Here is a 16,595-nt window from a genome sequence, read left to right on the forward strand (position 1 = left end):
CCATAACTGCTGGTACAGTGCATGGTAAAAATGAGAACGTTTTTCAGGACCATGGTGTTACATGACACAATACAAAAAACTAGACTGAACTACGTAATTTGGCTTGGTCCATAGAATACAGAAGAAGCTGGAGCTGGAAGAGTAAGACGTGCTGGGACAGAAAGTTGCGGCACCAAGATGAGGATCCTTTGAAGCATTCAAGCACTGGAATCTGGGACTCTGAGGGAGGAGGTTGACTGGCGCAGGGTTACTGTTTCAAAACAGAGATTTGGTTGAGAGTTGTGAGCAAATGGTCAATGGTTTACTGCTGCTTCTGAACCCTGTGCTCATGTCGATGGACGAGTGCTTTTAGACAAGCAAACTCTGCTAGAGCAATTCTCAGTTCACTCATACTATCAGGAAATGTAGAGAAGGCTTAACCCAAAAGCAGAGCAGTGGAGATGATTTAGCGGTGAGTGATAACTTAAATAATAAACTACAAATTAATAAGCCACGAGGGGCTACAGAACAAGAGAGAACTGGTACTAAACATCACAGGCAACAAGGTAACTGAAGGCTAGCAGCAATTGGTTGAGGTTGGCTGGATCGATAAGAAAACAAGGGATGTGGCTGAGAGCTGGGTTTAAATAGGCTGCAGGTGATAAGTTGGAAACAAGTGGCAGTTTATTCCTGTTAGCTGGGTGGAGACTGGGAGGTAACTGCCTGTGCAGGCCTGACAATTCTTCTATATTCTGACAAAGCATACAGGTCTTTGAGCAAAGATTTTGATGACCTTACAAAAATTGTCATAACTTACTGCTGTGCAAAATTTTCTTTAAAACTATAAATATGGCTCTCATCCCAAATAATAGTTTACTCTTGTTTTTGACCTCACTGACAAACAACATGGAAAAGTTTGGAATGGAACGTTCGCTTAATCAAAAAATGTTTTGAAACACTATTCAGATATATTCCTTGATCCAGATGTTCTGAAAATCTTGACAAGTGTGCAATTACATTGCCAAAATATTGATCATCAATTCTACTTAACAGCAGTTAGTCAGATTAAAGTCTTTGCTATAACTGCAGCATTTTCCATTCAGCTGTCTTGCTTCAGCTATACTGTATCTGTTTCACATGATAATCAAATACTTTAACACATTTGTGCTAATTATATTTTTTCCATACAGTGATAATAAATAGTCATTCTTTATGAATTTTTAAATATCTTAAGTAATCAGACAAGTTGATAAAATTAAAGAGAAAATTGCATGTCATAAGATCCTGAGAAGTAAATAGAAAAAGTGCTTCTTGAGTCTCCAAAAGTCACAGCAGAACTAATCAATATATAAAAAGTAAGTGAGTAGGGCAACTTTATTAAAACCTTAGTCCACTTAAACTTATTGAATTTTATTTTAAGAAAATTCATTCAAAAACACAGATTTTTGTTTTAGAGAACTGAACTCCAAAACCTATCTTCAGCCTGTCATGACCTCATAGCTGGGTGCCAGCTAAAATATATTGGAAAGGAAAAATCATTGGTGACATCGCACCTACTCCTCTATTCATCAAGTACAGTGATGCAAGTATAATTCCTGCATGTTATAGAACACTCAACAGAATTCTGGATTCAAAAATGCATGTAGAAAATTATCCCTATTTACAAGATGGAGCTTCTATTCCTGGTGCTACCAAAGTGCATAGAATTAAAGGGAAGTCAGGTACTATTTATGAGAAAGTTTCTATGACTCTGGTCGTGCATTTCTGATACCAAAAACTGAGTTGCCCAATCCAATCAGCAATTCCAGAATCAGAAGAGAAGAGCTACCTATCCAATATACCCCTGGGAATATATCTGTCCAACATTTGCAATAAACACGTGACAAAATATATCAGCATCAGCTGACCCCAACCGCCTTAAGTTATTGCCTCTCCATCAAACTCACAACAGACTTAAATTGGAAGTGTATCAGATACATCACAATTTTTTTTTGTTTTATTTTGGCCCTGATCCATCTGGGAATGAAGAATAGTATGCATTATCTTTTAAACAAAATTCAATCATTGTAAGCAAACTGCTATTTTTGTCTTTGCCCTGACAATGGATCTGAACTGTTTGATGAGATATAATGATTAAATTACATATATTCTAAAGCAGTGTATAATTTTGATTTGAATAATTTCAATTATTTTTCTACAATCAATATAAACAAGCTCCTGGGCATATACTGCATATGAAAACTTATATTCACTTAAGTAGTTAATGGTGAATTGATTTGGTCCAAATGTTTTGCCTCGGTAACTAAGCTTCTCATAAATTTCTTAATACTGACTTTATCTCAAATAGGGATTTTTGCACGATATATGTTTGACTTGGAGCCAAGTCGAGCTATATTTTTCTTTCATTAAGTGCTCAGTACTTACTTTGTCAGATGGATTCTGTTACAATATTTGTTTGTCTTAATTTGTATTCTCACAAATTTATTCACAAGTTTTAAGCTAACAGCTCCAAAGTGTTTTGTTTCTTTTGAAGAATCTGGCTGTGCTTAAATTCCAAGTCCCCTATGCTTCCCAATGCAATAATATCACTAGTGAGTAAATCATCTAATATGTTCCCGGTTGTACAGACACAGAGGTCAGAAAAGTCTTTAAAATCATGCTACAAAATAGCATTTTTTTTTACCATTTCATATCTGTGAAAGAAATTTATACAGCAATAAATTTGGTCTTTATGAAGTTATCCCCTGACTTTAATGTTGTAAGTCCTCTGATTTGCCACTTTCATGGAAAAATGGAACCCGAAATGAAGTTAACATTGCAAAATGAATTTAATTGAAAGAAATTTCCTTTTCTATAAATCAGTATTGCTGCTCATGACCCATTTAGTTCACATTGGAGTGGCTAACTTTCCTTGCACTAGTGCCAAACTTGTAACATAGTGACTATGACTTAATAGAAATCAAGTTTTCCACCAGCAGAAAACTACCTGAAAAAAGAGTAACTTTATTATTGACAGTGTCAAAATACAATTTGACCCAAACCTGGATCTGAAATTTCAACAAGGAATTCTGCCATTCTACCATATTGCCATTCAAATTTCTAATGATTGAAAAGTATTGCCTATTTTAACAACACTTTTTCTCAGAGAACTTTAGTTGTTATTTTTAATACTATTCATAGATATCTCACAAGTACTTGATAATTGGAAGTACAGGCATACTTATCACTGCTTGTATGGAGCAGTTGTATTTAAAATTACGAATTTCACATTGGGATCTGTAAAAGTCAAAGCATATAGTATCTATGAATGAAATGATTCCCAAGCCCATTTCAACAGTCCATGCATGCACCAGGTAGAGCCCAGCTCTGGGATAATTGAACTGGGAATGTTAAGTATTACTGCAGCCCAGGCAGTGAGGGAAGGGAATGCACCTAAAAATGTTAAGACTTCTTTTTTTTTCATTTTTAAACCTCTCATGAGCCTCCTTTGTTTCTTGTGATTCTCTAATTGTTCTGGCATTAAAACTGTTACCATGTGTCTTCTTATCCCCCTTCCCGAGCCTGATGAAGAAAGCTACAAACTCACTCTCCTACATAATTAGCATTTTTATATAGTCATAGAACAGTACAGCACCAAAGCAGGCCTTTCAGTCCATCTAGTTCCTGCTAAACCATTAATCTGCCTGGTCCCATCGACCTTCAACTACACCATAGCCCTCCCTATCCCTTCCACCCATGTACCTATTCCAATTTCTCTTAAATGTTGAGATTGAGCCCACATCCACAGCTTGCACTGATAGCACATTTCACACTCTCACCACCCTCTGAGTGAAGAAGTTCCCCCTCATGTTCCCCTTAAACTTTTCACATTTCACCCTTAACCCATGTCCTCTAGTTATAGTCTCATGCAACCTCAGTGGAAAAAAGCTGCTTGCATTTACCCTATCTATAACCCTCATAATTTTGCATACTTCTTTCAGATCTCACCTCCTAGTGCAGGAGTTAGTGGTAAGGAAGGCAAATGCGATGTTTGCATTCATTTCAAGAGGAATAAAATGTAAAAGCACTGGTAAGGGCTGACTTGGAATATTGCAAGCAGCTTTGGGCCCCTTATCTAAGAAGAGTTGTGCTGACATTAAAGGGTTCAAAGACGGTTCATGGAAATGTTTCCAGGATTGAAAGGCTTGTGATACGAGAAGCGTTTGATGGCTCTGGGCCTCAGGAATTCAGAAGAATAAGAGGTGGTCCTTACAGCAAAATACTGAATGTTGAAAGGCCTCGATGAGTTGATTTGAAGAGGATATTTCGTCTGGTGGGGGACTCTAAAACCAGAGGACACAGCCACAGAAAAAAAGGATCACCTTAGAACAGAGATGAGGAGGAATTTGTTTAGTCAGAGAGTGGTGAATTTTTGGAATTCATTGTGACTGATGGCTATGGAGACAAAGTCTTTGGGTATATTTAAGGCAGAGGTTGTTAGATTCTTGATTTATCAGGACATGAAGGGAAATGGGGAGAAGGCGGGAGATTGAGGCTGAGAGGGAAAATGAATCAGTAATGATGAAATGGCAGAGTAGACTTGATGGGACAAATAGCCTATTTCTGCTCTTATATCTTATGCTCTTATTGTCTTTACCCTTCATAGTTTTGTGTACCTCTACCAAATCTCCCCTCAGTCTTCTACGATGCAAAGAATGAAGTCCTAATCTATTCAACCTTTCCCTATAACTCTGGTCCTTATGTGCTGGCAACATCTTCTCTGCACTCTTTCAATCTTATTTACATCTTTCCTGTAATAGGTGACCAAAATTGCACACAATACTCCAAATTAGGTCTCACCAAAGTCTTACACAGTTTCAACATTAACATCCTAACTCCTGTACTCAATACATTGATTTATGAAGGCCAATGTGCCAAAAGCTCTCTTTACGATGTTATCTACCTGTGACACTACTTTCAAGGAATAATGAACCTGTATTACCAGATCTTTCTGTTTGCCCTCACTCCTCAGTGCTCTACCTCTCTGTGGTAGTGCTGAGCAAACTTGTGGGCCTGAAGATAGATAAGGCCCTGGTCCTGATTGGTATACATCTCAGGGTACTGAAGGAGACGGCAGAAGTTATAGTAGAGGCTTTGGTGATAATTTACCAAAATTCTCTGGACTCTGGGCAGGTCCCAGTGAATTGGAAAATGGTGAATATCACGCCACTGTTCAAAACAAGGATCTAGGCAAAAGGCAGGTAACTGTAGGCCAGTTAGTTTAACATCTGTAGTTGGGAAAATGCTTGAAACTATCATTAAAGAAGAAATAGCGAGGCATCTGGAAAGAAGTGGATCCATCAGGCAGACGCAGCGTGGATTCAACAAAGGCAGGTCCTGTTTGACAAATTTACTGGAGTCCTTTGAGGATATAACAAGCGCAATGGATAGAGAGGAACAGATAGACATTATTTACTTGGATTTCCAGAAGGTGTTCAATAAGGTGCCGCATAAAAGATTTATCTCTAAGATAAGGATGCAGAGTGTTGGGGGTGATGTATGGATAGAAGATTGGTTAACTAACAGAAAGCAGAGAACTGGGATACATTGGTATTATTGTGATTGTCAATCAGTGGTGAGCAGCCGGTGTAGGTCCCACAACTACTCATGATATACATTAACAGTCTGGAAGAGGGGACTGAGTGTAGTGTATCTAAGTTTGCTGATAATACTAAGTTGAGTGGAAAAGCAAATTGTGCAGAAGATACGGAGAGTCTGCAGAGAGATAAAGATAGTTTAAGTGAGTGGGCAAGGGTCTGGAAGATGGAGTATAATGTTGGTAAATGTGAGATCATCCACTTTGGAAGGAAAAATGAAAGAGCATATTATTACATAAATGGTAAAATAAATTGCAGCATGTTGCTGTGCAGAGGGACTTGGGAGTGCTTGTGCATAAATCACAAAAGGATGGTTTGCAGGTGCAGCAGGCTATCAAGAAGGCAAATGGATTGTTGGCCTTCATTGCTAGAGGGATTGAATTTAAGAGCAGGGAGGTTATGCTGCAACTGTACAGGGTATTGATGAGGCCACATCTGGAATACTGCATGCAGTTCTGATCTCATTAATTAAGGAAGGATATACTGGCTTTGGAGGCTGTGCCGAGGATATTCAGCAGGTTGATTCCAGAGATGAGGGGGTTAGGCTATGAGGAGAGATTGAATCGCCTGGGACTATACTCACTGGAATTCAGAAGAATGAGAGAAAATCTTATAGAAACATATAAAATTATGAAAGGGCTAGATAAGAGAGGCAGGAAAGTTGTTTTCATTAGTAAGTGAGACTAGAACTAGGGGACATAGCCTCAAGATTTTGGGGAGTAGATTTAGGAAGGAGATGGGGAGGAACTGCTTTTCCCAGAGAGTGGTGAATCTGTGCAACTCTCTGTCCAAGCAGTGGAGGCTACCTCAGTATTCCAATCAATGAGATGAGATTGGAGATGTGGGTTGTAGAGGTGCCCTGCCCTATAAAAAGGACACACAAAGTCAAGTTACTGACAGATCCTGCTCTTCTCAAGAAAGATTGGTTTATGTGCACCATGCCTCATTGAAAACAACTTTCAAAGGATATTAGAAGAAGAATTGTAGAGATGCATGAAGCTGGAAAGGCTATAATAGCATTTTTATGGACCTGAATGTTCATCAGTCCACGGTTAGAGAAGTTGCCTCCAGATGGAGGAATCTCAGTACTGTTGCTACTCTCCCTAGGAGTGGGCATCCTGCAAAAATCACACCAAGAGCACAAAGTGCAATGCTGAAGGAGGTGAAAAACAACCCAAGGGTAACAACAAAAGACCTGCAGAAATCTCTAGAGCTTGCTAAATTCTCTTTTCATGTGTCCAACTATAAGAAAAACACTGAACAGGAATGGTGTTCATGGAAGGACACCATGGAGGAAACCACTGCTCTCCAAAAAAAAATTGCTGTACACCTCAAGTTTGCAAAAGACCACCTGGATGTTCTGCAATGCCTCTGAGACAATGTTCTATGGCCAGATAAGACAAAAGTTGAACTTTTTGGGAGAAATGCACAGTACTATGTTTAGAGGAAAAAGGACACTGCACACCAACACCAAAACCTTATCCCAACTGTGAAGCATGGTGGAAGGAGCATCATGGTTTGGGGCTGCTTTGCTGCCTCAGGGGTTTGGCAGCATGCAATTGTTGAGGGAACAATGAATTCAAAATTGTATCAAGACACTTTACAGGAGATGTCAGGGTGGCAGTATACTACTACCTTCAGGGAAGCTTAATAGAAATCGGATAATACAAGACAATGATTCGAAATCAATAAGAATGTTTTAAAAAGAAGAAAATCTGTGTTTTGGAATGGCCAAGTCAAAGTCCTGACCTTAATCCTATAGAAATATTGTGGAAGGACCAGAAGCAAGCAGTTCATGTTAGGAAGCTCACCAACATCCTGGAGTTGAAGCAGTTTTGTAAAGAGGAATGGCCTAAAATTCCTCCAAGCCAATGTGCAGGACTGATCAACAGTTATTGGAAACATTTGGTTGAAGTTATTGCTGTACAAGGGAGTCACACCAGTTACTGAAAGTTTACCAGCAAATACATGTAATATTGTATCAATTTGTCAATAACTAAACAAACAAGTATAATATGTTTGTGTTATTTATTTAATTCGGTTCTCATTATAAAGTTTTAGGACTTACATGAAGATCTGGCCGCATTTTAGGTCGTTTTCATGCAGAAGTAGAGACTATTTTTCAGGGTTCATCATCTTTCTAACACCACTGTAAGTGGAAAAGGTGAGGAGGTCCTGAAGAGAGATTTTAAGCAGCTAGTTAGAAAGCTGAAAAACAGGAGTTCCAGGGTAGTAACCTCTGGATTGCTAACTGTGTCACACACCATTGAGGGCAAAATCACAATGATTTGGTAGATAAATGCAAGGCTGACGAACTACTGCATGGTGGGGGGGGGGGAGCTATTCAGGTGTAGAAACATTGTGGGCAGAACTAAGAAACTACAAGGGTAAAAAGACCCTGAGGAGAGTTATATACAAACCTCCCAAACAATGGTAAAGATGTGATCTATAAATTGCAGTGGGAGATAGCAAGTGCATGTCAAACCAGCAATGCTATGATAGTCATGGAGGATTTCAATATGTAGGTAGATTGGGAAAATCAGATTGGCACTGAATCCCAAGAGGGGGAGTTTTTAGAATGCCTATGAGATGGCCTTTTAGCGCAGCTCATGGTTGAGCCCACTAGAGGATCAGCTATTCTGGGTTAGGTACTGTGCAATGAACCAGAATTGATTAGAGAGCTTAAGGTAAAGGAATTATTAAAGCAAGAGATGATATGATAGAATTCACCCTGCAATTTGTGAAGGAGAAGCTGAAGTCACATGTATCAGTATTGTAGAGGAGTAAAAAGCGAATGGCAAAGGCATGACAAAGGAGCTGGCCAGAATTGATTGGAAAGAAACACTATCAGGGGTGACCGCAAAGCTGCAATGTCTGGAATTTCTGGAAGCAATTTGGGAGGTGCAGGATATATACATCCCAGAGAAGACGAAATATTCTAAAGGCAGCAGGACAAAATTGTGACTGACAAGAGAAGTCAAAGCCAACAAAAAAGCCAAAGTGAGGGCATACAATAGAGCAAAAATTAGAGGGAAGTTAGAGGATTGGAAGGTTTTAAAAAACCAAGAGAAGACAACTAAAAAAGTCTTAAAGAAGGAAAAGATGGAATCGGAAGTAAGCTAGCCAATAATCTTATAGAGGATTTTGGAAGTTTCTTCAAAACATTAGAATGTACAAGAAAGGTGAATATTGGACCACTGGAAAATGATGCTAGAGAGGTAGTAATGGGAAACTTAATCAGTATTTTGCATCATTCTTCACTGTGGAAGACACTAGAAGTATGCTGGAAGTTGGAGAGGCTCAGGGGATGGAAGTGTGAAGTTACCATAACTAGAGAGAAGGTTCTCTACACTGGCTGTCTATTCCCTCTCCCTCTCCTGACAGTCACCCAGGTATCTGCCTCCTGCAACTGAGGGGTGACAACCTCCTTGGAGCTCCTACCGATCAGCTCCTCATTTTCCCATATGAACTGAAGGTCATCAAGCTGCAGCTCCAGTTCCTTAACACAGTCTTTAATGAGCTGCAGTTTCATGCACTTCATGCAGATATACTTATAAGAGAGACTTGATGTCTCCCAGAGTTCCCCCACATCACACAAAGAACGTACCACTAACTCTGGACCCATTCTCGATGCACTAGCTATGCTCTAAAAGACAAAGAAAGAGAAAAAAACACTTACTTAGAACCTCCGCCTATCTTCAACCTCAGCCATTAACTGTTTCCCTTTCCATAATTGACCCGCTAAGTGTTTCCAGCATTTTCTGTTTTTAATATAGCTCGGGGAGTAAAACCATTAACCAAAAATTCTTGTTCGCCACTTGGGAGTCGTTTAACAAAAAGTATGCTGTAAAATTTTAAATTCTTCAAATATACTTCAAATTTATTTTTGTATATTTCTGGCAGTATAATGTATTGAAGTCTACTTGCTGGTGAGTGGGATTTGTAGAGATGGGTACCTTATGGTCGGCATCGACATAATAGGCCAAAAGATTTGTCTCTCTATTGTGTGACATTATTACTATTGTCAACAGGGGAAAGGAATTGTGGTCCTTGTCCAATACATTATGAATGGGCGCTTTATAATACTGGTAAACCAGGAAGACTAAATACAAACGAGTAAGGTTGATGCTATATTTTCATAGCTGTCTACAAGGTCCAAACAATTGGAAGAATATCTTCCGACATTAAAATCATTTGTAACTTTTTCTTGTAGTTTGAATGATTACATGGGTTACAATTTTTCTCCAGTTATTGAAATCAGGTATTGTTAAAGGTTTACTGCAGTTTGATGCATTCTCCCCTCCCCCACCCCCATGGATCCTGATATGAGAGATCACCATTAAAATGTACTTTAAAAATGGGGATATCATTTGATAGCATCTTCCCACTGCCAGACTAAAGTGAACTCCAGTATATATCTAAGATGCAAAGGGACTTGGGAGTCCTTGTGCAGAACACCCTAAAGGTTAACTTGCAGGTTGTGTCGGTGGTGAGGAAGGCGAATTCAATGTTAGAATTCATTTCCCTAATACAATTTAAGGTTGTACATAGAGCTCACATGTCTAAAGATAAACTTGCTCGATTTTATTCTTATGTTAATTCAACTTGTGACAGATGTCATTCTGATGTTGCTTCATTGACTCATATGTTTTGGTCTTGTCCTTGTTTACAAAATTATTGGAAAGATATTTTTAATATTATTTCAAGAGTTTTAAATATCAATTTCCAACCACATCCTTTTACTGCAATTTTTGGTTTACCAATGATAGATAATAATCGTCTATCCGCTTCATCTCAACGATTGATTGCATTTGTTACACTAATGGCTAGAAGATCTATTTTACTGAATTGGAAAGAAATTAACCCTCCAACTGTATTTCAGTGGTTTTCTCAAACTATTTCTTGTTTGAGTATAGAAAAAATTAGAAGTGTGGTTTTTGATTCTTCAGTTAAATTTGAGGAAACTTGGAGACCATTTATTCAACATTTTCATATGAGTTAAATGGTCTGATCCTAAACCTTACTGTTATTATCCTTAATTATTTGGATGGAGGTTCGGAGTTATTGGCACTACTATATGCATTTAACATTATGCAATTGCCCATGTTGGTTAGTTTTTTTTTAAGTTTTCTTTTAGTTTTTTGGGGGTTTTTTTTCTCTTTTTCGATTCTTTTACATTAATACTATGAGTTTGGGAGGCTTTATATATTGATTATTACATATCTGATTGTCTATTTAAACTATTAATTATGTACTCTCAAACGTTTTGTATTCATATTTCACTTATGTTTTTCTTAAAATTAATAAAAAGATTTAAAAAGAATTCATTTCAAGAGGTCTAGAGTACAAGAGCAGGGATGTGATGCTGAGGCTTTATAAGGCACTGGTGAGGCCTCACCATGAATATTGCATACAGATTTGGGCTCCTCATCTTAGACGAGATGTGCTGGCATTGGAGAGGGTCCAGAGTAGGTTTACAAGGATGATTCCAGGAATGAAAGGTTTATCATCAGAGGAACATTTGATGGCTCGAGGTCTGTACTCACTAGAATTTAGAAGGATGAGGGGGGATCTCTTTGCAACATTTTGAATCTTTAAAGTACTAGACAGATTAGGTGTGGAAAGGATGTTTCCCATGGTGGGAGAGTCCAGGACAAGAGGGCACAGCCTCTTGAATGAATCTGTCCATTCAAAACAGATTTGCAGAGAAATTTCTTTAGCGAGAGCATGGCGAATTTGTGGAATTTGTTGCCGCGTGTCAGGTATTCAAGGCAGAGGTTCTTGATTGGACATGGCATCAAAGGTTATGGGGAGAAGGCCGGAAAATGGGGTTGAGGTGGGAAAAAAGGTTCATCCATGATTGATGGGCCAAATGGCCTAACTCTGCTCCTATATCTTATGGTCTTATAAAGAAATGACGAAATCAATTGGAATCTCTTTAAAGTAATGCCAAAGTGCCAACCAATCATCTTGCATTACGTCTAGTATTGTCTTAGTTTCAGTTCGGACTAAGAGGGAAGGAGAGTTCGCAATTACAAGAAGAATCGCTTAATAGCAGCATAAAGCAACTGTTTCTTCTCTAGCAGTCTATCGGTGGTTTAGTATTCAGTTCACCACAGATCCTTTCAAATTAGATGCACTTGAAAATCTGTCACCTGCTGAATTATGGACCAAGCAATGGAAGGTCGCATTAGGATGAGCCTCTCTTTCATCACCGGGAACGGACAGGATGCTCCAAACATCTTCGCTCGGTGCCGTAAATTTCTTTTGTACTAACAAAGTGCAATGTTTGACTGCATTGCCACTTCTCCCTTAACTGGCTTCTTATCCTAACTAATTTCCCCCTTTCTCATATCTTACCCCTTCCCCACCCCACATTAAACGAAATAATGAATACATTGTTCCACGAGCGAAAAAGAGTGAATGAAAATGCTCAAATGGTTGGTGAGTCACTTAAGCAGTGTTGAGGGCCAGGAATATTCCTTGCTCTCCATGCCCTTTTACCTGGAGGAACGAGCAAAACGCAAATAAAAGAAATGAAAAGGGTGGAAACAAAATCAGAGAGGGAAACAATCTGAAACAAGCTGGGACAATGTTACTTGCTGGTGTAGTCTGTCGCGTTAAAGCATGTTGGTGTGTTTTCAGGGTAGCGTAAGAGCAAGTCAGTAATGCCATATTGAAATTATATGCAGTATTGATAAGTTTGGCACTACTTGCAAACCTATTCAACAACAGGACAGTGAATCACTTAACGTTTGGAAGTTCAGATGATACAGAGGTGATTTCGCCAAATCCTTCAGCAGCCATCTTCCCATTCAGGTATTGCTGTCATTCTATGAGAGTAATTTATCGATTGCATCCTACATAATTGATAGCTCGTTCCAGAAAATGGAGATGTGACCAGTTAATTTACATGCAGGCAACATCATTTCCCTGAAATTAATTCACTAGATTTGAAAGCTTATTTAAAGGTGTATCTGATTGAGAGGCTAAATCCGTGGATAAATTCGATGCCTAGTTTGGTGCTGAATTGCTCAACCTAGAGGCGGGATGTTTGATTTTTGATGTTATCGTCTTACCAGGGCTGCTTTCAGTATCCGTATTATGAAGCGCCCAGGTACTGCACTGAAGATACAGGTTTATTGTGAATAAAAGAGGCAGAGATGGACGAGGACGCGTTTCGTACTTCAATAAATCACCGTCACTCATTGATGTGATTCTGAAGTCGAGCGGATAATGGTAGCTTTTAAATTGCACCTCTAAGTCTCAGAGAATGTGCTTTTCACTCGACCACGGAAAATAGACAGGCGTTCAATTCTCCAGGTAGGAATGGTCAATTGCGTGAGTTACAACCGCTCCCAGGATTTCCTGGGAACATCACTTTTGAACAGCTGTGGATCTAACGAGCAGTATTTTACACCCCTCCCCCCCCCCTCCGAACCGACGATGATGTACAATAATTGGAATGGAGCTAACGTTTGTCAATCGTTAAATTGGAGATTGCAAATCACTATCTGACAATCGAGATTTCATACGAAGAATTACTTCTTATGTTTACCTTATTTTATACCTCACTTACCTTTAAACTAAGAAATGTCCCCGTGATTGGAAGTGTTGAGATCTGGATAAGGCTCCAGAATGCGCCAAAATCATAATCTGGGTACCACGCACATAATCCACTAAACTGCGCAAGTGATGATTCATTAAGATAATAAAAAAATCTGCACGTTATTTGAAGGTGCTCTCTTTAATTATTAATAAAAATATTTATTAAAATTATAGTCTGTACAAAACAATTTTAAGGAGTATTAGAGGAGATACAGAGTGCTTACTTTCATATACACTACCGTATAGTATTTCCAGGAAAATAAATTGCCGTTTACATTTAATTTACAATTCCATATATACAGTCAATATAAAGCATAGAATACATATAAACAGTGCATTGATATCTGCTGCAGAGTTGTGGTATCAGTCTGTGAGGAATCACAAGCTGTGACAGTCTCGGCTCTGGTAATATCCAATTCTTCTCTCAGCTCGTGAAATGAGTTATCTTAGGCCTACGTTAAACTGGAGGCGCGGGAGCGAATTGCCAGCATTGTGGGTTATTGGCAGTATAAATAATATCTCCGTTGTATCTGTGCAACCCAGCACGGGGAGTTGGGTGAGTAACGGGAGGTGAGGTGTGAGGAGGAGCGGATTATCCTTTTGCGGATAGTACCAGGCCTTATGCAACCGTGAAACAAAGTGTGCACTTTCCATGCAAAGCTATCTATGTTATAATTCTCCATAACAGACTGATATTTTCGAAATTACGTATTTATTTTACTCATGGGGACCATTTAAGACATCCACGCATGTATAAGCACTGTTTATAAAGTCCTCCCCTCTGTCCTTCGATTCTTTTAGACAGAATCGGGATTAAAGTTCCTTCTAATTTATGTCGAAATTAGATCATACTTTAAGTATGCGATATAGAACCGGATGAAATCGAAGAACGTTATTTGGAATTGTTCAAAATTGTCCAACCGTTTTACCAAGGGGTAGATGTTATTGTATCGCAGTTCTTATGGAGGTGTCTTATTGCAATCAGACAGACCCTCTGCGGAAGAAGTTTGGTAAGGATATCAGAGCCGTAAGCATAATCATTATTGTGACAGGAAATATCCCCCCACGCACAAACTCGAGAAAACTTTGTGTAAATTGTTATTGGAGTTCATGACAGTTATATAACGTGCATCAACCGGAACAGGAATATGCCCAGCGTTAATTTTTGCAGAAGTCATTTCAGCCGAAGGCTCTTAACTTTCTTCTGTCCGGGCATTTGGACTTGTATTAGGGTTAAAGAATATGTAATAGAACACAGATGGTCCCTTTAAGATGGCGATTCGGGTAAAGGTAAAGGACGAATACCGAGGGGGCTAAAATTTGAGCTTAAACAAAGATATCAATCGTTCTCATTAACAACCCTGAGGATACGTATCTGTGAAAAAAGTTATGATGAAGGAAATTACACATGGAAGCAACACATGCTTTTACCGGATTTACACACTTCACCCGTACTGAAGGAGAAGTAAAGGAAAGGTGACGCTTCCTGTGTGACTAGAGGACTACAGCAACAGAGCTAGTTTAGGATATCTGCTAGAACCTCGCTGCAACCCTCGCCGGGTTTTCCTTTCTCCTAAATTTCCAGAGACACGAAGATCTAGGCCCTTTCGGTATCTGTCTAAGGACAGGCCCTAGGTTTGCGCCGAAATATTGCTAATTCTCTTCTGTTAAATACAGCCACGAACCGTGCGCAGGTGCGAACTATCCTGGGGATGGATATTGTCCTTTGGACATTTTAAAACCGAACTTCTTACCTAATCCTATCCTTTATACACAATAAGGAAAGGGTCGCCTTTATGGCAGAACAGAACGGTATACGTAGTATTTCCTAGTTCGTGAGTTGCTTTATGAAGGGCTCGTTTTAGGGTTTATTTTTTAATTCGCTGGCTTTTCCCAGAATACTTCCTTAACTTAATGTATTGCACATTCAAACTCTCAGTGCCATATAATCCAGGATAACACTGGCCAACCAATGAAACGCTGGTGACAGTTACAGCATTCAGAAAATTGTAAGTAGCCAACAGGTTTTTATAAAACATAATTCATGAAAAATCGGTTGTCCTGTTCTTTCTGAAAATCTGTTTTATGTCCTGGCATGCGACTGTCACATTGTTAACTGTGTTCCCCAATAAAAGCGCACAGACGGCATTTTTTGCGCACACCCAACAAGAGTGGAAAGTCCCAAATCAGCTAATTTTCTTGAAGGTGAGCCCTGGCTTTAAAATGCCTTCAACCTTACAACCATACTTAAGTATCTTTTCCTGTTTTATCACAATTTTACGCCAGGTTTCAGCGCTGCTGTGAATACACCAGATGCTGGAAAACGTACTGGCGAAAGAGTCTAATGGGCTCGTCGACGATGGAGAGGGTCGTGGGCCAAAGGATTCCTACAACCACTTGGACAGAAATTTTCCACGGTAAACACAAATTTATAGTGCAATTAGTCTCTCGTCGATTTGCAGCATATAAATTGGGCATTTCATGTGCCAACCTTTTATGATACAATCTTTTGTTTTACTTCAAACCGGGTTATTAAGTATCTGGATCCGGATCCGGATCATGGGCCTCCATCACGGGATTCCATCGCTGCGCGGTTGTGAATCGACTGCTCGTTATCGCAGCCACGTGCTGCGAAAACTCGCTGCATTCAATCGCAGCGCGGAGGACGTGAGGGTGGCGAAGTGGTGATGGGGACTTAGGAATCCCTTGTGCTGCATTCTTCCACGTTCAGATGCGCACATAATGTCTGTTGTCTTCGATTTACATTCATTTCGTATTATAGTTTAAATGACAGGTCGACTTTACGTGATTAAGGGAACAGGGACCTTAAAAGAGGACGGGTTTTTTTGTGAAGAAATACAGAGATTTGCGAAGATTTCTCGGGAGCTGTTGTCCATTGCTCTATCGAATTCGCATTATGATGTTTTCCTTATGTATTGGAACTCGCCCAAAAGGCAGGGCGCGATGGATGAAACATCCATAAGATGCAATTATCTTCCAAGTAGATTCGGTCCTCTAAATGAAAATGACCAGCCATGCATGAATCTACGCGGTTTGCCAATATGAGGAACAATATGTAACATGTATTAATGTTACATCAAGAGCAATGTCTCCAAACATGGTCGAAACCAATTTATAACCTGAAAGCCTAGGATGAGGCAGCCATGGTTGGTTTCATTCGGTGTTCCTCGCTTGTCAGTTGCCAGTTTTTACGGCTGCGACACCGCAGCGTCGCCATCTTTCCAGGTAGCAGCAACTTCCAGCTACGCGCATGTGTTGTCAATGAATGAACGGATGCTGTAACGTTAGGAACTAAGAGTGAGGGGGTAATGGTCGCAGAGGACATTAGTGGCGCAAGGCGCCCAGTGAGCC

This window comes from Hemitrygon akajei, chromosome 9, assembly GCF_048418815.1.
Source record: "Hemitrygon akajei chromosome 9, sHemAka1.3, whole genome shotgun sequence".
Classification (NCBI taxonomy): Eukaryota; Metazoa; Chordata; class Chondrichthyes; order Myliobatiformes; family Dasyatidae; genus Hemitrygon; species Hemitrygon akajei.